The sequence below is a fragment of the Halichoerus grypus genome, chromosome 2 (assembly GCF_964656455.1).
Source record: "Halichoerus grypus chromosome 2, mHalGry1.hap1.1, whole genome shotgun sequence".
Taxonomy (NCBI): domain Eukaryota; kingdom Metazoa; phylum Chordata; class Mammalia; order Carnivora; family Phocidae; genus Halichoerus; species Halichoerus grypus.
The window spans coordinates 126,319,777-126,339,570 of NC_135713.1; the positions used below are offsets into that span (position 1 = coordinate 126,319,777).

Sequence of the window (19,794 nt, forward strand, 5' to 3'; positions counted from 1 at the left end):
TGATCCCAGGGTCCTGGGATCGAGCCCCGCATCTGGCTGCTTGCTCAGCGGGGAGCCTGCTTCTCCCTCTCCCTCTGCCTGCCGTCCCCCTGCTTGTGCTCTCTCTCTGTCAAATAAATAAATAAAATCTTAAAAAAGAGAGAGCGAGAAACTTAGGGTAGTCCAAGGAATGGGGGGTGCCTTCACAGTGGAACATGGGTTCCTCTCTGCGGGGTGGGGTGCTCCTGTCTGTTCAGCTGGCAGAGAAAGTTGAGTGGTATGAGTGGCAGTGGTATGTATTGGGGGGGTGTTCATACCCACAGAGTGCCAGCCACAGTACTGGGCTCTCAGTCCTGTGAGGTGGAGGTTTCTGCTCAGCCCCATACAGGCCTGGAGAGGAGTGGACTTGGACAGAGTGGAGGGGCCATGGTCTCCGGATGGTCTCTCAGAGGTCCTTAGGCAAGAGGCTCCACAGACCTTGGATCCCACTGAGTAACATGGACAGTGGGGACAACCATCACCTATCACAGACTGTCCAAGTGTTAGATGCACAGAATGGCCGGGTAGTCAGAGACCCCTTATCTGGATTCCAAGAACTATAGTGAATGTAAGTGGCACAGAGTCATGCTGGGGGAAAGGGATCCTTAAGAGTCTGTGGAAGTTCCTACCTGAGACATCTAGTGGATTCTTGAAACTCCTCCTTAGCACGGCTTCCTTCACCCAACTTACACACCTCTAGAGACTGTCAACCCACACCCCCACCCCACCCATCCTGAAATCACTTCACTGCCTTCCTGTTTACTTCCTTTTGGGGGGAGGCATATCACTCCCTTCCAGAAGTAGTCCTCCTGCATATGACTTTCCTAGCCCTTTATGATCTCGTCACTGTAATCCATCTGTGAGGGCTTCTATCACAGGGTTGAAGATGGGGGTGGGGTGGGGAGTGGCTCTTCTAGAATCTGTACATAAACTTATCCATTTCAATGTGCAGTTTCTGGGTCCGTTCCAGGGTCCATGCCAGTTATCCTGCACAGTGGGTCCTTGATGGCATCCCTGACTTGAGAGGGCTTCAGAAGCCCATTCCCGACAGTGCCTTCCCACAGGACACAGCCCGGGCAGGCTGTGCTCCTGAGACTGGGGACAGACCTGAGGTAGCCTGTGTCCTGAATAGCAGGCCAGACAAGTATCCCTGATACTTCCTCCAGGAAGTCTTCAGAAATCCCTTTCACTCTTAATGGCCTTATTCCTCGGGGTTGCTGTGTTGTCGAATCCCTATCATGCCAGGGCACCACATCACAGGGCAATTACAGCATCTGGGAGTCCTCTCCAAGGTGGGGATGGGTGGCAGCTGGGTCATGCCTCACCTTTGCCCTAGTGGACTTCACTTGTTCACTGCACACCACCAGGCATCTGCTGTTGGGTATCACCAATGCGTTTCATGCATTCTCTATTCATTCAACAAAGATGTATGCAGTGCTTTTCCTATGCCATGGCCTGTGCCTGCCCGGGGCTGGGGTCAAGGCATCCGTGGGGGGCAGGGCCTGTGTCTATCTTATTTATGTTTTCCCGGCACCCAGCAGAGAGCCTGGCACACAGAGGGTGTTCAAAAACATTGGCTACTCAATAGCATTATCATTGTTATAGGAAATATCATCTCGGCTCACCCCATGGCCACCACCCAGAGAGAGGCAGGGAGGGCATGAGGGGCCAGGAAGGGGGAAGACTTCTGCTCCTGCTGCCGTGGAGGTCACTCTCAAGGGCCCCAAGTGGCTCAGGGCACTATGCCCAGGCTCTCTGTGAGCATCCAAGGTCAGGAGAAAACACAGTGCTTTTTCCTCAATGAGCTGGCAAGCTCTAGCAGGAGCAGAAGCGGTTGGAAGATGCCCTTGGGGCTCAAGCTACAGTGCAGGGGAGGGAAGCGCTAGGACAAGAACAACCTCAGGCCAACCTGAGTGTGAGGCCAGCCTAGGGGACTGCCCAGCATAGGAAGCAGACCTGGGTTAGGGGGTGGGGGTGTGGAGTGAAGCTAATGGAGCTGCCCATGAGGGTACCTTCCTGCGAGGTGCTAGAGGTTAGTCGGAAAGCTCAGACCTGGACTTGCCCCATCCTGGCCCAGTGGCCACAGGTCTCTGAATGGAGTCTGCCCCCTTCAGACTCAGCTCCTCAGGTCAATACCTCCCTTTCTGTAGGCCCAGCTTCCTCCGCCAGTCAATAGCCTGGATTCCAAGGGGATTTAAATCCTTGATGGGTCATCCCCTCTTCATGAGGTACCCAGTCCACAGTACTGACTACTGCAGGACCCCAGAGGACAGCAAAAGAAGAAACTGAGAAGCCCCCATTTTAGGGTGGCCTGTTTGGCCTCGCTCCCGATCCTGTAGCTTCTGGTCACCCAGGGCTCTGCTCTCCACGAGGCTTGCTGCTCAAGGTTAGGAGTCTCTGAGTCTGCAGGATGGAGAGAACAGCAATCTGTGGCAAGGCTGGATGAGGAGGGGCTGTGGGGGCCTTCTGTAGGGCTAGGACTTGGCCCTACAGTAGTAGGGAGCCAAGGTGGGTCCTAGGCAGGGTTTGAGGGGCTCTGAAAGGAACAGAGGCATCCAGGAGCATGGGCACCAGGCAATATCTAAAAGGAAATCTGGGGTCGTGTAGCCTGTGAGGTGCGTGGAGGGCTGATGCACCACACATCCTGGGTGGACAGGACTCGGCCAAGGAGGTGATCAAGCCGGCCTTTGAGCTGGGTTTGGTGCCCCAGAACACACGGGGGGAAGGTGTGCCTGTGACCAAGGGAGTTCCCAGCTCTAGTTTGGTGCCATTCGATCCCTCAACAAACACGGAGTACCTGCTGTGTGTGTAGCCTAGACCTGATTAACAGGACTTGGAGGTGTGGTGGGGACCTCCCACCCTGCCGCATCTCCCCTGGGGGCTGAGAGGCTAGGGGCTCCAGGGGAGGCCAGTCTCTGAGGGTCCAAATGGAGACAAAGCTGATTTTGACAATTGAAGCCTCGTTCCTGGCTCTGAGCCAGGTTCCAGGACAGGCACAAAAGCAGAACCAATTCCGGTCAGGAAACTCAGCCCTGGGGAGGGCAAGTGACCACCAGGCTCATCTACCTTCTTGGCAGTTGCTTTGGGGCTTAGACCCTACCCTGGTGGCTTTAGGCCATGCCCTTTGCAGCAGGGACTGGACATGTCTCAGTCAGACCTACAACCCCCAACAGCACCCCTGTCAGACCTGCTCTGTGTCTACTTTCACAGAGAAAACCTGTCTACTCTGGGTCCCAACAAAGGGGCTGCCAGGCAGCAGGGCGGGGCCAGGTTTACCCAGCTGGGCCCAGGGAGGCCCCGGCCCTGAGGCTTGGGAGTGGAGGACGCTGGGAGGAGTGCCACCTCACACAAGGGGGAGGCAGCAGACAATGGGAGAGGCAGCTCAGCCAGCTCAGGCAGGGAAGTGACAGAACAGGCCGGCGGCCCTGGTGGTGAGATTGAGTGGGATTGAGTGTTGTGCGCCGGGGCCTCAAGAAGACTGCTTCTAAAGGCACCATGGTCTTGCTCGGCCACAAGGATACCCCCGTCCTTACCTTCCATCCTACTTCTCATACAGGCCAGAGGGTGCAGGCAGCCTGCCCTAGATTACCCAGCCTCCCCTGGCACCAGATGTCTCAATTCTACTTGTATCCTCCAAATAGAAGCCCAACCCAGGGGTTCTCAGGTTTCCAGCTTCCCCTGACAGGTGAGGGCTGCTATCAGCCAGCCATGCTGGGCCTTGTGCAGAGAAGGTACCTCCTTGTCTAAATCAGCTGCTCCGACTGGAGCAGCAGAAGAATCGGGGAGCAACTGGACCATGTTCTGTGCCTTGGACACTCTTGGCCTTGGCCTGATCATCACCATGCTCTGGCACAAGCAGGGGTGCAGGACCCTCCCCCTCCTCAACCCAGGGAGGGAGACATGGCTGTCAGGTGTGGGTAAGTTTCCACCAAAAGCAAAGGGACGACAAAGAGGAAACAAGCACGGGATGCATGGAATCCTGTTATCGGGGCTCCGCATACACACACCACCACTCATCCGTCAACCTGGACTGCAGCCCCGCCCCAGTCCACACATCCACAGACACATTCAGCAGTGCCCTGGCCAGCGTACTCTGGTCTCTTGGCTGAGGACCCTCCTCTCCTCCTGACCACTAGAGCTGAGATCCAGGACCTCTCAGAGAGCTAGAGGCCACTTCCATAGTTCTAGGCTCCCAGAAAAATAAAAATGGAAGTAATGTAAAAATAGTGTTTTTAAGAATTATGGCCTATGTTGTTTATGCTTTGCTCATTTATTCCACAAAATATTTTATTCAGTTTTACTCAATAAAATATTCAAGAGGCTTTTATGTGTCAGGCACCATTTTAGGCCTAAGCATTGAACAATTAAATGTCTGTAACCCACATACAAAACATATAGCATCATTTGGAGATAACTTCAAAGATTTAAATTCTAGACTTCCTGGTTCTCTTCCTCAGGCTGGACCTCCACAGTCCCCATCCCCCATGATTTTCTTTTTTCTTTCTTTATTTAGGGAATCTCTACACCCAACATGGGGCTCGAACTCATGATCCCAAGATCAAGAGTCGCAGGCTTTACCAACTGAGGCAGCCAGGCATCCCCATGATTTTCTCACTGGTATGGGTTAGGCTCTGTCCCCTGTTCCAAGAGGTCCTGTGGCCCACAGTGAGATTAGTGGAGTCAGCAGAGGCTTCACTGGGAGTCCAGCCAGCCTAGACCTGTCTCTAGCCTGTCCTCCCAGCCCCGTCCTTTCTATATCTTACAGCTGCCTTCCCCTCTGCAGCACCAGCTCCTTTAGTCACTGATCGGTCTTGGTGAAGTGTCCTGCCCAGTGGTGCCCAGCACCGCCCCGTGGTGCCTGTGGTTCCTCTCGTGGCTGAGTCACAGGCTGGCAGGACTGTTCGGACTGACCTCACCTCCGGGCCTGGCCTTGGGACACCCCAGCTGTGGCCACCTGGTGTGAGCCTGGCTGCCTGTGTTGCTGGGAGAGTGGGGTAGGGCCGTGCCACCAGTGCGCTGCAGTCTGGGAATCCAGGTGCAGGGGGCCACGGGGATTAGAGCAGGGAGAGCCAGATCCAGGCTGGCAAGGCTGAAACTGGGCTGAGGCTGCTTTAGGCCCATGCTGAGAATGGACTGGAGCAGGACCCATGAGGCAGTCTCATGTCCTGGGTGGCTGTTTTCTTGGCTCCCAAGAATCTTCAGAATCCTTTTCCACTTATTTTCCCTTCCAAGTTTAGGTTGATAGCTGGGCAGAGCCCGGCTCAGCAGTGGGGAATGAGTGGCAGAGCCCCAAGGGGTGGGGGAAGGGCTGCACTCGCACCCCACATCTCTCATACCACCCCACAATGGCAAAAGCATACATCTGACTTGAGCCCCCACTGATCAGATCATTTGCTGCCTGTGAGGTCAGCGAATTTGTGGGAAGGCAGTCTTGCCTAAGCCACAGGGAGGGGACATGCCTCTCCCACATGAGAAGCCAGAATCACTTCAAAAGAATGTATAATGACAACTTCTATGGGCTGAGAATTAAACAAGAACTGTCTCATCTCAGGGAAGAGAAAGAGAAAATGGCAGGTCTGGACTAGGGATGCACTGAGTGTTGGAATGGGTGCTGCCCAGAACCCTGGGACCAGCAGTCCATGAGAAGTAGCTGTGTCCAGGATTAAGACAAGCTGACCACAAAGAGCTGTAACATTCGGCATTCAAGCATGAAGCATTGTTGGCCCAGAGAAGGAGCACACACATTCTCCCTCACAAAACCGTGATGTTCTAGAGCCAGGGAGAGATGAAGTGCTTCCCTAATCCTTGTGAAGATCTATTTGTTATCGTAATACCAAGATAGCCCCTGCAAGAAAACGACAGATTGGTTAAATTCGTTAATATAACAAATTGTCTTCCATAGTATGTTAAAATAGTTACCAACTTGGAGATTTTCTTGGATTACAAGCTTAATTTAATACTTAAAATCCATTGACTAAGAGATTAAAAGGAAAAAAAAGAAACCCTGTGATCATCTCGAAAGGCATTTGATAAGATTTACCAGTCATTCACGGTAAAAAGTTGGAAAACCATGAAGAGAAAGAAATGTTCTTGGCACTTTATTTATTTATTTTTTTTAAAGATTTTTTCAGACGAGATCGGGCGCGTTCAGTGCACAAGCAGGGGGGCAGGGGGGAGGGGGAGGGCCAAAGGCAGAAGCAGACTCCCCACCGAGCAGCCTGAGATCACGACCTGAGCCAAAGGCAGACACTTAGCTGACTGATCCACCCAGGCACCTCTTGGGATCTTAAAGAGCATATATTGGAAAGCAAAATCCACTATTGTACTTAATCTCTAAAATTCCCATTAAATGTCAGGATCCAAACAATGTCCCTTTCACTGCTCTTGCTCAGTATTGCTCATGTCCTAACTAGGACAAAAGGGTGAGAAAAAGAAATAATGCTTAAGCACAAGAAATAAGTAATAGGAATCATCAAAATGATCATTACTGGCAGATGATATTACGATTGTGCCTCCATAAAATCCAGGAGAATCAATTGAAAAACTATTATGACTAGTAGAGGGATCGAGTCACGTGGCACAGAATAAGACAAAGTTGTATATGGGTACAGATTTTAATAGTTTTTAAAAGTGCTAAACCACAACTAATTAGAGAATATGATGAAAATAATTCACGATTCACAATAACAGTGACTCATAAGAAATATGTGGAAATTCATTTAGGGCACACAGAAAGCATATAAACTTTGTTCTAGGATAGATATAAAAGAAGATAAATAGACGTATATGTCACGTACCTGGAAAACTCGGTATTTTAAATTTGTTATTCAATAAATGCAATTACAATCAAACTTCATTTGGGTGGAGGGAATTGACAAGATGACCCTAAGGATCAAATGAAAGAGTTAATATGGATGTGAGTATTGTGATTTATAAAAATTATATATTTGGTCATTCAGATGACTGAAATCTATTTCTCCTATGTATTTGGTCTTCATCCAGTGTCCCCGGCTCACGCCTTAAAACCCTTGGAATTTCCTGCGATAAAGGCAGTAAGTGTGTCTTTTGTTATGTTCATGAAAGTGATTTTTGGTCTTCACCCAAGGGGGGCGGGGAGCAGGAAGGCCACTAGTTGCCAGGGCGACCAACCAGGTGATTAGAAGATTGGAACCTTCAGTCCCACCCCCTCTCCTCCCCTCTGGGAAGCAGAGTGGCGAAGGACAGGCTGAAGTAGCCAATGTTCAATGACTTATTTAATCATGACTATGCAATGAAGCCTCCATTGAAGGCCAAAAGGACGAGGTTCTGAGAGCTTCCAGGTTGGTGAACACATGGAGGTAGGGGAGAGCAAAGGGTCTGCAGAGGGCCCCAAAGCTCTGAGTCCTTTTCCCATACCTTGCTCTATGTATCTCTTCATCTGGTTGCTGATTCATTATCATCAATCATATCCTTTAATGAACTGGTAAATGTTAAGTGTTTCCCTGAGTTCTGTGAAATACTCTAGCAAATTAAAAGTACTGAAGGAGGAGGTCGATAGAACCGCCACAGTCTTTAGCCAGTCGGTCAGCAACACAGGTAACAGTCTGGGGCTTAAGACTTGGTATCTGAAGTAGGGGGTGGAGGGCAGTCTTGTAGGGCTGAGCCCTTAACCTGTGGAATCTTATGCAATCTCTGGGTAATGTCAGAATTGAGTTAAATTCTTGGACACCCTACTGCTGTCTGAGAATCACTTGGTGTTATATTGGTGGGGGCGGAAAATCCCTCCACACTGGAATTGGGTTTGGTAACACAAACAGAAGATGAAAAACCAGAAATTGGGTTAAAAGACTAATAAGGTAAGATTTGCCCATATAGGCATCCAGTGTGTGATAAAGCTAAAGTAAAGTAATTAAAGAATGTGGTGGCTCCACAGGGGGAAAAAATACATCAGTGGAACAAAAGAGAGTTCACAGCAAGTGATAAAGGAAACATCTTAATTCAGAGGATAAAGAGTAGTTTATTCAATAAATCAGGTTGAGCCATTTATTATGGCCTACACACACAAAAACCGATTACAATCCTACATACTATGTACTTCTTCACACTATAAAATGAATTACAAATTGGTTCACCATGGGCTTCTGGGTGGCTTAGTCGGTTAAGCGTCTGGTTCGGTTCAGGTCATGATCTCAGGGTCCTGGGATCTAGTCCCACTTCGGGCTCTCTGCTCAGCGGGGAGTCTGTTTCTCTGCCCATCCCCTGACTGGTGCTTTCTCTCTCTCTTGCTTGCTCACTCTCTCTCTCTCAAATAAATAAATAAAATCTTTTAAAAAAAATTGATTCACCGTCTTTCCAACATGTATATTTTCATAAACTATTTATATACTTAAATACAAGGTTTGGTAGAAAATATAGACAAATATTTTTATAATGAACATCTTTTTCATCAAGGTAAACATTTTACTCTTTTGTTTTTTATTTATTTATTTATTTATTTTAATTAATTAATTTATTTGAGAGAGAGAGAATGAGAGAGAGCGAGTACATGAGAGGGGGGAGGGTCAGAGGGAGAAGCAGACTCCCTGCCGAGCAGGGAGCCCGATGCGGGACTCGATCCAGGGACTCCAGGATCATGACCTGAGCCGAAGGCAGTCGCTTAACCAACTGAGCCACCCAGGCGCCCTTTTTTGTTTTTTAAAAAAAAGATTTTATTTATTCATTTGACAGAGAGAGAGAGCAAGAGAGAGAACAAGTGGCGGGGTGGGGGGATGGGGAGAGGGAGAAGCAGACTCCCCACTGAGCAGGGAGCCAGATGAGGACATGGGGCTCTATCCCAGGACCTCGGGATCATGACCTGAGCTGAAGGTAGACACTTAGCCGACTGAGCCACCCAGGCGCCCCAAGGTAAACATTTTAAATATGTTTTTCTATTACACAGAGATAAAAAGTATCAGAAATACAGTGTAAACTATTGATAGTTGTTATTGCTGATAATAGCACTTTGGGACATTTATATTTTCTAGGTTATGTATTAGTCTAATTTTAATTTTATATAAATAAATTTGTATTATGGTTGTAACTAGAAAAATGATAATAAAATGGAAAATAAAGGCAAGGAATAAAGAATAAATACTGCTTCTTATATAATGTAAGAACCTTGCCATAACACACTTACCTTTACCCCTCTCTATGTTAGTGTCCTTGTACATTTACTTGTACAAATGTCATCAACTCCATAGTACATAGTTTCTGTTTTCACTTTAAACAGTCAGTTGTCAGGGCGCCTGGGTGGCTCAGTCGTTAAGCGTCTGCCTTCAGCTCAGGTCATGATCCCAGAGTCCTGGGATCGAGTCCCACATCGGGTTCCCTGCTCAGCCAGGTGCCTGCTTCTCCCTCTCCCACTCCCCCCGCTTGTGTTCCTGCTCTCACTGTCTCTATCTCTGTCAAATAAATAAATAAAATCTCTTAAAAAAAAAAAATAAACAGTCAGTTGTCTTAAGTAATTTAAGAAGCCAGAAAACATTTTATATTTACTTATTATATTTAGTGATAGTCTTGGTTCTTTTTTTTAGAGCCGAATTTCTGTCAGGTATCACTTCTTTTCAGCCTTAAAATTTTCTTTTCACATTTCTGGTGGGGCAGGTCCAGTGGTGATGAATTCTCTCAGCAATAGCTTTATTTCTCATCCCCTTTTTAAAGATAATTTCTCTGGGTATAGAGTTCTAGGTGGTTTTTTTTCCATAGTATATTTATTATTTAACATACCATTCTATGTTTCCATGTGTCTTGGTTTGCTTAACTTCTTTTTTTTTTTTTAAGATTTTATTTATTTATTTGACAGAGAGAGAGACACAGCGAGAGAGGGAACACAGCAGGGGGAGTGGGAGAGGGAGAAGCAGACTTCCCGCGGAGCAGGGAGCCCGATGCAGGGCTCGATCCCAGGACCCCAGGATCATGACCTGAGCCCAAGGCAAACGCTTAACGACTGAGCCACCCAGGCGCCCCTGGCTTGCTTAACTTCTGACGAGAGGTAAATAGTAATCCTTATCATTGTTCCTCTTAATGTAATATGTTTGTGTTTTTTCATTGTTTTTAAGGTGTTATCTTTGGTTTTAAGATATTTGACTATGATGCACCTAGGCGTGGTTTCCTTTGCATTTATCCCACTTGGGGTTTTAGAATCCTAAACTTCTAGTGGTGGTGAGTTAATAATTTTTACAACCAAATTTAGAATTTAGCCACTTTTTTTTTTTTTTAAATTTTGCTTCAGTCTCTTTCTCCTCTCCTGGGACTCCAATTTTATGTACATTAGATGGCTTGATATCGTTTCAAAGTCATTTCACTGAGGTTCTGTTCTTTTTGTTTTTGTTTCATTTCTTTTTCTTTCTATTGTATATGTTTCTATGTTTCCATTTAGATCGTTTCTATTGCCTCGATGTCAAGTTCACTGAACTTGTTTTCTTCAGTGTCCCCTTTCTTCTTAAGCCTACCTAGTAAAATTTTAATTTTGATATTTTCCAATTTTAAAATTTCCATTAAGTTCCTTTTTAGTTTCCATTTTTCTGCTAAGATGACTCATCTATTTATTATATCCATCTTACCATTTAAAATTCTTGGATATAGTACAATAGCTGTTTTAAAGTCTTTATCTGCTAATTCCAATATCTCTATTATCTCTGGATCTGTTTCTATCCGTTTTTTTTTTCCTGGTTATGGATTATATTTTCCTGCTTCTTCGTGTGCCTGGTAATATTTGAATGTATGCTGGGAATTGTAGATGGTACATTGTTGAGAGTCTGGATTATGCTGTCTCCTTTACAGAGTGCTGAGTTTGTTACGGTAGGCAGTAAATGTACTTGAGGCTCGATGTGATCCTGTTGAGGCTTGATTTTAGGCTTTGTTAGGGTGAGTGTAAAGTAGTGCATACAAAATGGCTAGCGTAGTTCCTATTCCTATGGCATGGACTTTCTGTGATTTTAATTAAATACTCATCGTGTTCAGCAAGGTCTTTCCACTCTGGCTGGCCTGTGTGACCTCTGGAATCACCATTTAGTTCACAGACCCAGAAGTTGTGGTTTGGTTTGGTTTTGTTTTTAAGTAGGCTCCACATCCAACATCGAGCTGGAACTCACGACCCCAAGACCAAGAGTCACATGCTGCACTGACAGCCAGGCACCCCACAGACCCAGAGTTTTTAACCCACCAGTCCTCATAGAGCCTTTCCCTGCACGCATGCAACTTAGGCGAAATCTCAAGACAACCTCTACGCATATTTCTAGAGCTCCTTCTCCATGTGGTTCCCTCCTCTTTGATGCCCTGCCCCTCAAATTCATCCAACTCTTCGTCTTTTATCTCTGATATCTGTTTCCTTCACCCAGCGAGACCATTGCACCATGTGTTCCACTTTCCTCTGCCATAGCTTGGAAAGTGCCCCAGGCAAAAACTTCAGTGAATGTGGAATTCACCTTTTGTTTTCCTTCTCAAGGATCAAAGCTATTTGATGTCCAATGCCTGTAATCAGTTGCTATAAATGTTTTATCTAGTTTTATAGTTGTTTACAGTAGAGAAATAAGTTTATTACCAATTACTCAGTCATGTTTGGAATCCAATAAAAGTTTAAAAGAAGAAAGGAAAGGAAAGGAAAGGGAAAGGAAAGGAAAGGGAAAGGAAAGGGAAAGGAAAGGGAAAGGGAAAGGAAAGGAAAGGAAAGGAAAATAGGGAGCCCTAATTCAGGATGTGGATCTGATGCCACACACGTCTAGGAATCTAATTTAGCTGAAAGCAGCTGGGCCAGTAGGGGCTACCCATCTCCAGTTCTTTCTAAACTGGCATCAGAATTGTACTGAATAAAACTTCCATTTCTGGCCATAATGGTAGGTTATATCAGACTAATCCTCCTGCCAAAAACAACTGTAACAATTGAACAAAATATATAAAACAACCATTTGTCATTGCATTGGAGAACAACCAATACAGGTAAGAATTGAAGGATTATGGTCCTTGAGAAAAGGGAATAATGTATGTTGAGTTCCACATTTACCCTGGTTTTTTCCCTGGGGGCATTTCCTACATTGTTGTATGGTGGAGGATGGGGGGGAGAGACCAAGCAGAAAGCATCAGTCTTACCAGACAGGGATGGGGTGCGGGGTGGGTTTGGAGTTCAGGAATGCCAAAGAGGCTAGAACTTAGGGGCAGAAGATTGTGGAAAGGAGGAAATATCAGAGAAGGAGCCCAGTGAACAAATTTCTCTGAATTTATGGGTGAGTGAGGGTGTAGTGGGCTTCTGAGGCCTCAGGCTGAGTGACCTCGTGTGGAAGCCCTTCTAAAACAGATGGGCCTAGCCGTTCCTTAGCATGGCCAGGGCAGCTCAAAGACAATCCTGAGGCCACACAGATCACTGAGCCAGGCCCATAAGTATAGGCTGTAGGCAACTTCCCCAAAATCCATTTCCTCTCTCTGACTGATATTTCCTTGCTATTCCCCATTGGTTGGACCCAATTAGAAGTCACAGAGCAGGAGAACCTGTTGATGTCATCCACACAGGTCAGCATCCAGGGCACAGAGCAGGGGCAAAGGTGGGAGAAGAGGACGGATCTGAAGAGACTAGCAGAGGTTGTCCAAGTCTGTCAAGTGTTAGTTACACTTGGTACAGGAAAAGTGCTCCATATGTTAACTGCCCAATCACAGAAGCAGCTTAGAGCATTAGAAGAACCCACAGAAGGACTGCCTGTTCCTGCTCCTCTGGCCCCTCTCCTCCAGGGGCCCATTTCAACAGGAGCCAGAATATTCTAGATATGTCCAGAATCCTGTCGGTTGTCTCCCCTATCTGCTTCCCTAACCTCACAGCACTACTAGCCTTTGTTTTTTCTTTAGGCCTACTGGCTCCTATGCCCTGAGCCTCCTGTAAAGCTATAAGTTAGCTTAACTGGCTGTGAAAGGCCCTGGTCCACCATGGCTGAGTAAGGGCTTTGGGACCCTCCCCACATCCTCCCTGCCTTCCCCACCACTAGAGGTCGCAGCATTGGTCGTTGTCTATGAAAATAGCTCTATCTGCCCCAGTTGCTCATGCTTCGTCAGCTCTAAGCAAGGGTTCTGGCTAAACGTTGTCAGGTGGGAGAGAGATGGCATTGGATCAGGCCCCGAGGGGCTTTTCGAAGGAGACAGGGACTGCTTCTTTAACTGGGTGTCCTATGGTGGGCTCCAGGCACCCTCTACTGGCCGTCCTCATTTCTGCAGATGCAGCTCTCTGGGCAGGACTGGAATTCCCCCAAAGGGTTCTGAGGCCCCGTGTGTCTTTGCCTGGGGACACAGATAACTGCAGGTGTCCTGGGATGGAACAAGAGAAAATCTCAAGTCTTGTTGAGGGTAGGGGAACAGCCTGGCCTGGAGCTGTTGGGGTGGGAGAGCACGGCTTGCTTCTAGGACTGCTGAAACCCCAGAGTATCTAATGGCCCAGCCATTGTGGGAAAGCCATCTCTCCGCCTTCACCCCCTGGATTACTTACTCTCCAGCCAGGCAGAGTCCTTGTCCTAGGCATGCCTGCTCCCCTTTGGGCTCTGGGTCCTGAAGGTGATGGAGGTGGACATCTTCCTGATTCCAAGCCTTATCTGGCTGGCTCAGGATCAGGGGTAAGGTCAGATTCTGGTTCAAAGTCAACATCAGGTTCTGAGTCAGAGTCAAGGTTAAGGGCAGAGCCAGAGTACAGAGCAGAGGGCTTCTTCCTCCTTGTGTGGGAGGCCAAGTTCCAGAAGCGTGTGCATTCATGCACATTCCTGTGTGCATATGTGTGTGTGCGCGTGCCCGTGTGTCTAGTGGTAGAGGACCCTTCCACCAAAAGCTGTGGCCAAGTTATTGTGTCTTTCAGGTGCCAGAGGCACAGGGATCATCAGGCTTCTCATAGGTTCACACAAATGCTGGGGACAGGAAAAAAAAATGTAGAAAACTACGAAAAGAAAGTATAAATACTAAATGCTAGCATTATGTCATGGAAACTAGTCCATTGCGGCTCAGCCATGTTCTTGCTGGATACGGATAAAATGTACTTCTGTGGGATATGGGTGCGTTAGAATATGTTTGATGTGGTGTCGGGTAGTCAGGGCCTCTAGAGGAATGAGTGCTCTGGCCTTTGTGGTAGGTAGGTTGGAGTCCCAGGCAGTGTCCCACAGGGGCAGAGGACAGGGCTCACCAACAAGTCTGGATCGTAGTGTCTACTCAAAGGACTGGGGGAGAGTCAGAGTCACAACCAGACCTGATACAGGCAGGAGAGTGTAGGGCAGGAGAGAGCCCACAGGAGAGGCTGGAGTCTTTGAGGCAGGTGTAAGCAGGCCTCTGGCACGGGGTGACTCAGGTGTCTATGGAGGTAGATCTACAAAAGCATATGGTGATTTTGTATAAATCAGCAAAGGATACCTGCTTTTCACCTCACTTTATTTTTGATCTACTAAGTTGTAATGAATGTGTAAGTCTATAATGTCTGTGATGCGAATGGAGCGCCCCCACTTACACGGTACAGAATTTGCACAAATTAGACTGGGCTGGGGAGACTCACAGATGGAGAGACTGACACCCATCGCATCCATCCAAAAAGGACAGAAGGTGCCTTATAAACATGTATCACTATAGCAAGATGAACTCAACACTTCCGAGTCTTTAAAGGGTTTCTAAGTGTATCAGTGTAATAGAAGAGTGTTTTATCACCAGCTGCCTTTGTTCCTCGTTAGTGTAACAAATATTTCGTAGATGTTTATTAATTTGTTTATCCAAGCCATTAATTTTATTTGTTTCTGTTCTGTCTTTGTAATTCAATAAAATTAGAGTAACATGCAGTGGTAAAAAAAAAAAGAAAGAAAGAAAAGAAAAATAGGAGGGGATATGAGGCACAGGGAGAGGAAGGGTAACATTAGTGAGCTAGTGTTGAAACCATCATTAAATGGGTGGTTACCTTCTGGTGGAAGGAGTCTGGTGATTAAGGAAACCAGACATTGTGATTACGATTCCTTGTCAGTCTGAAAGCTCAAAGGCTGCTGGTGTATTCTCTGTGGGTAGCCAACTCGCTCCCCATTCTTGTGCTGTCTGGGGGCCACCACTGATTCCCTTTAGTAGGACCTGCTCTGGGAGCAGGGCAGAGGTGGAGCCGTGGGGGAAAAACTCTCATTCTGGACAAGACGTAGGTCCTCATCCCCAAAAAAGGAGCTCAGAATAGGGAGCAGAGCATTTAATACATGTTTGGGTTTTTTGTTTTGTTTTGTTTTGTTTTGGATTTTACTTATTCACTTATTTGAGAGAGAGAGAGAGAGCAGGAGAGGAAGAGAGAATCCGAAGTAGACTGCACTGAGCATGGAGCCCGACGTGGGGCTCAATCCCACGAAATCAAGAGTCAGACGCTCAACCGACTGAGCCACCCAGGCGCCCTTAAATGTTTGTTGAATAAACAAATGAGTGAATGAACACAGCCCTTCCTATTTTAGCTCTTTATAATTCTCAAGTCTGCCCACTTCTCCCTGGATGCATTGCCATTTCTCAGTTCGGGTCACCATTAGCTGTCATCTAGACTCCGCACAGCTCCCTGCTGATCACCTCCAGGCTCTGCTTCTCCTCCTCCTCTCTCCTCAGGGCCCTGTTCCTAAACCCCCCAGTGCTCTTCCCAGGTCATCTGCCCCTGGGACCTCTGCAGCCTTCCCTCTCATTTCTCCCCTACCTTCTCTACTGGCTCCCTGACATTTTGACAAGGCCTAAAAAAAATAGTAAAACCACTGCACTCTCAGCCTTTTAGAAAGTAGCTAAGTCAGATGTCCAATAGCTATCCCAACCCTCGCTCATCCATAATCCCCACCCAATCTCAATTTGGGCTCAAGGTTCGGGGAGGAGGAATAAGGGGCCTCTGTATTACAATAATAATGACTTTTAAAAGTGTGATTTATCTGTATATATCAAAATATCAGGATTTGTAAGCACCATACCTAGCTAACTCCCAGCCCTCTGGGCATTTGCACTAGCTGAAGCTTCTTGCCAAAGATGGAAGGGAGGCGTGCACAGTGAGGAGGGAAGCCAAAGTCTAAGCCTGCTATCTTTATCACAAGGGCTTGCCCTGGACCTGCTGGGTAATTACAGCTCCGAAGGCCCTGGGACTCCTCTCTCCACCCTGTAATGACAGCCCAGCTTCTGGTGGCTCTGCTGTTCTGGGCTGCAGAGGTCCATGGGGGAGGCAGCTGGCAAGGGACTTTCCATGGGGCCTGTCTTATTTTTTGTATGCACCACATGGGCTCAGGGATTTGGGGAGCACTTTCTGGGGACCTACTTGGCTCTGTCCAGGGCTGGCCCCACAGAGTCCTGGGGATTCTGCCAGTTTCTCTCTGCTGTCTCCGGGGTCATGCACCAAGCTGGTCCTGGACTAGAGTACCTGGGAGGCCCTGTTTCTGAAGCAGTAGGGCCACCACTAGGTGGCGCCACTCAAACTGCACCTCCTACCCTCTGTTGCCGGCCTGGAGTCAAAGTACCGGTCAGTTGAGACACCCAGTCTCTCCTCAGTCCCCAAAGGGAAGAAACTGCAGTGGGGAGGGTGGTGGTCCCAGAGTCCAGTGGACAGCTGTATGCTGAATGTGCCGCAATGTACAGATGTGCGTCAACATATACAAGGCCTTCTGTGCAGCATTGGTTGGCCCCAGGGGCCCTGCTCTGGGGAATTTCATGGTGGGCCCAGGCCAGGCCACCATCGCTGCTGTGGTTGCCAGGGTCTGTAAGAGTCATTAGCAGCCAGGGAGGCCTCAGTGCCAAGCAGTGCAGCCTGCCCCCCTCCCGTTCCCCAGAGATCACAGCTAAGCCGGGGAAATCAGGGGCAGTCTGAGGAGGCCTCTGCTTAGAGGCAAGTGCTGTACCCACACACCTCATCCAGTTCCCTGTCCACTGAGTAGGGGGTAACCAAGTATTTTTGACATCCTTCCTGGAGAGATACCAGGTCCTTCCCTTGGGATAGCGGAGGTGGGCAGATAAGTCTAGTCTACCAGGTGACATCTATAATGGGGGAATGTGGTGGGGAAAAAGATAGAAATGACTGGGATACAGAAAATGCTGGAGCAGAAAGAGCAACGGGGTGTGGGTAGGGTGTGGGGAGATAATTAATTCACCGATCAAGAGGCTGCAAATAAAAGGCTATGTGGGTCTGGAGTGGGCCTGGGCTAGAGATTCAGACCTGAGAGTCATGGATTTCACCCAGGCCCAGTAGTCCCTGGAGGGCATGTTGGAATGTCAGGGGTAGTGGGTTGAATGGTGGCCCCTAAAAAGATATGATCATGTCCTAATACCTGGCCCCTGTGCGTGTGAACTTACTTGGAAAGAAAGACTTTACAGATGTAATTAAGTTATGGATCATGAGATGAGATCATCTTGATTACCGAGGTGGCCCTAAATTCGACGGCAAGTATCCTTATAAGAGACAGAAGATTCAGGCACTAAGGAATGAGTGGGGTGCAGGACTCTGAGGGCCTGTGGAGGATTTAGCCAGGCCTTTGGCTACTGGTGTGTGGTGGAGCAAGGCATTAAAGAGACACCCATCCCTTCATGTAGTCAGCAAGTATTTATTGAGCCCAGTTCTGTGATCGGAGCCGAGGATATGATCATGGGCAGAAATACACAGTTAATGTACTCCTGGGGGTCTCAGGCTGGTGGAGGAGGCAGACATTAGTCAAACAATCAATCAACTATATCGACTGTGGCAAGTGTTACGAAGCACATAGGCCATGGGCGGCTGTTAAAGCAGGTTTTGACCTGGCCAGGGACATGAGAAAAATCCCTCTTAGGGTAAGGGAAGGATTTAATTGGAGAGGAGGGAAGATTTTCTAGACAAAAAGAAAAGCATGTACAAAGGCCTGGGAGCGTGGTGGGGTGGGAGAATGGTCCGTTAGAGGGATGGGAAGAAGGTCAAGCGTAACTAGAGAAGTGAGCAGGGCCCAAGCCATGTGGGGCCTTACAGACCACCTTTAGGATTTTTCCTAAGAACAATGCAGTTTACTAAGCTGGGAGTGATGGGTTCAGACCTGAACTTTGAGGAGACGACCATAGCTGCAGTGTGCATGGATTGGAGAGAGATTTAGGTGGTAAAAGTGAATGGACACGGGATGTGGAAAGACAGGGTCTGGGGGCAAGGCAGAGGGAGATGCTGGGCGTGATTCCCAGGCTTCTGGTTAGGTACCTGATGGAGGGTGGCTCCTTCACTGAAGCAGGGAGTTGGAATGCTGGCCGTGTGGAGAGGAGAAGGGGAGAGGCCATGAATTCAGTGGTGGGCATGCTGTGGATGAAGTGGCTGTGGACACTCCATTGAGATGTGGACTCAGCAGGCAGTCATAGGAGTCTGCAGCTTGCGAGTCAGGGCAAGTGTAGAGAAATACGCGAGCCATCTGTGTAAAGGAAGCAATCCGAGAGGAGGAAGGTAGGGTGCTTAGGCCTGAGCTTTGAGGAACCCCCAAACTTTACTGAGAGGGCCCGCCACCCGAGGGGGAGGGGGAGAGGGGGAGGGGAGAATGTACTGGGAGGGAAGGAGAGGGGGAGGGGGAGAATGTACTGGGAGGGAAGAAGCTGGGGCAAGTGGTGGGAAGAGAGGACCATGGAAACCACGGAAAATGAGTGGTCCAGGGAGGCAGTGGTCAGACGCTGCTGGGGAGTCAAATGCTGCGGGGGGCTTCCGCAGAGAACTGAAGAGAGCCTATTGAATTTTGAGACTTGGAAGTTACAGAGAGTTAACTGAGACCTGGTTTGGTGTTGTGAGGACACCAGAAAGCCCAGTGTCGGAGCCTGCAGGATGCGAGAAGTGAGGACAAGGACTGACAGACTGTTCTTTCCGGGGATTTTGCTGTGGTCGAAAAGGAGAGAGACATTGCAGTAGCTGGTGGAGTCAAATGAGGGTTTTGTTTCCACACTAGAGGCTTAAACATATTTAGAGGTCAAGGGAAGGATCCAGTTGAGAAGGGGAGGTTGAACCTTCAGCAGAGAGAAAGGATGATCCACAGGGCAAGCTCCTGAGACCGGGGAGAGGTCGGGGAAGTCTGGGCAGACAGAGGGAGGCTCCAGGGGCATAACAGGATGTAGCAGATGCAGGAAGGTTTCTGTTTGGTTTTAGCTGAGCTCTGGCTGGTGGCCGACGCAGGCCAGAACAGTGGCTTGTTCCTTATTTTATATGTGCGGTGTGTAGTTCTATGTGTGTGCTCGTGCCTTCCGCACGGCTGGGCGGCCGGCCTGGACAGAGTGCCATAGGGAATATCCCCACACAGCCTGGGCGGAGGCCGGGCACCTCCCACTCCGGGCTAGCTCCCTGATGAGATTCTCAGACCGTGTTTCCCCTCATTCATGACCAGAGGTTCACAGAGCAGGCGTGGGAACCTGCTCCGCCGGCCAGGGCCTCCTCCGACTCAGGCTGCGATTTTTGCTGCATCCCAGCCTTCATTCCCTCACACACCGGCCTAGGTAAATGAGCTGTCCACTGTTTTTGGCCCCTGTTGAATGAAAAGGTTTGGGCAAACCAAGAGTTGGCCCCAATATGCCACCCCCAACCTCAGTCTTTGATTGGTCCACTTCTCATCACCCCCCCCCCCCCACACACACACGTCACCAGGAGGAGTGCCTGACACAGGAGCTGGGGACAGGCAGAATCCCTTCGGGAGCTTGGTCCTGTGGGTGGACCCCAGGTCTCTCGTCTTCTTCAAGGTCTTCTCCACTGGTCTGTCCACTCCACTGATACCCGGACCCTCGGCCCGCGAGGCCCCCCCTCCCCCTGTAACCCGGCGGTGGTGATGATGGGGAGGGGCA

The 19,794-nt window shown here is 48.6% G+C and overlaps 1 protein-coding gene across 1 annotated transcript in view; it reads left to right on the forward strand.

The window, feature by feature from the left end:
• Positions 1 to 19,794, forward strand: part of P4HA2 (prolyl 4-hydroxylase subunit alpha 2) — an 83,977-nt gene that overhangs the window by 30,088 nt on the left and 34,095 nt on the right. The gene's annotated exons all lie outside the window — the stretch shown is intronic.